The following is a 1,639-nucleotide window of genomic DNA, read 5'->3' as shown; positions in this document are numbered from 1 at the left end:
ATTTAAAATAATATTTATTATTTAAATAATAAATTTTTAAAATAATTTAAAAATTCTATTTAAAATAATAAAATGCAGTAGTAGTGACATCTTCCATTCATTTTTTATACTTATTATATATCACAGTATAAGTACATACAGTATGGACATATACTTATAAGATAGACGGAGCATTCAGAGAGAAGCTGCAGACTTGATACAAAGAAAAAGAAATAATTAGGGAGTAATTCTCTTTTTTTCTAATGATGTGAATTGATTGATCACCGCGGCAAGCTGGGAAGTGGCCGAGAGCAACGAAGAGAGTTGTGGCCTTACGATCAAGCTGATTGATTCCCCCTACTGCTCACTATAAAAGAGAGAAGCAATTATATCTGCAGTAGAGCTGTCCTTTAATGTTGTCTTCAGCTTCTCTCGTATAAACGCTCCATCTATTTTATAAGTCTATGGTATGGACACTGAATTTTTTATGTCCTCAATTTTTAGTGCGCATGCGTTGATTTCCAATCAGGAATGTTGCTTTCAAGTTGAAATTGCAAATTAAGTTAGGTTAGGTTAGGTTAGGTTAGAGTTAGGTTAGCTAGATCTCCTTCCCACAAAATATAATTAATCCTTTCGCCTACAATATTGTATGAGATTTGTAGTAAGGAAATCAGGCCAAACATGAATATTACAAGTGAGAGTCGTGGTACGTCGTTTGTACAAAGTTTAATTTTTAAAAAATTTTTTAAGTAGGGATTAATAAAATTAAAACATAAATTTTTTCGGACGTTATATTGTGTAGACTGTTATATTTGTATACGATAAAGTATTTTCGTAATAAAGTATGCATTTATGTACGTATATTATTAAATTACAACTTCATTTAATTACAATTTTCATATTATTAGGTGTACAACTTTGCTTCCGCCGTTTTCCTATAGATGGCTTTAGCGGAAAGTGATGGTCGAAATAAATAGATCATAGACGTCAATAAACTTGGACATCTGTCAATGTAACCCCATAGAAACATTAGTCGATTTGTGTCTGCATCATAAAGTTATTCTCGATTGAAAATGTCAGTTTACGAGACAAATTCTCGTCATTTGCAGGAGGTTTTAATTTTTTGCTTCAATATGAAGAAATCTGCGGCTGAGGCTCATCGAATGCTCTCAAATACTTATGGTGAGGCCGCTATTAGTGAAAGAACGTGTCATGAGTGGTTTCAACACTTCAAGAACGGTGATTTTGACGTCGAAGACTGGCATAGCGGTGGAAGAGAGAAGGTGCACAATTGGAGGCATTACTTGAGCAAGACTCGTGTCAAAATCAAGAAAAATTGGCACGATCATTGGGAGTGATTCAACAAGCCATTTCAAAACGCTTCAAAGCCATGGGAATGATTCAGAAGCAAGGAAATTGGGTGTCGTACGAATTGAAGCCGAGAGATGTTGAACGGCGTTTGTTTGCTTGTGAACAGCTGCTTGAAAGGCAAAGACGGAAGGGATTTCTGCATCGCATTGTGACTGGGGACGAAAAATGGGTTCATTACGATAATCCCAAGCGCAGAAAATCATGGGGAGTTCCCGGCCATGCTTCCACATCGATGGCCAAACCGAATATTCACGGCTCCAAGGTCATGCTCTGTATTTGGTGGGACCAG

Source organism: Atta colombica, unplaced genomic scaffold (genome assembly GCF_001594045.1).
Source record: "Atta colombica isolate Treedump-2 unplaced genomic scaffold, Acol1.0 scaffold104, whole genome shotgun sequence".
NCBI lineage: Eukaryota > Metazoa > Arthropoda > Insecta > Hymenoptera > Formicidae > Atta > Atta colombica.
Note: the sequence above shows the minus strand (reverse complement) of the source record.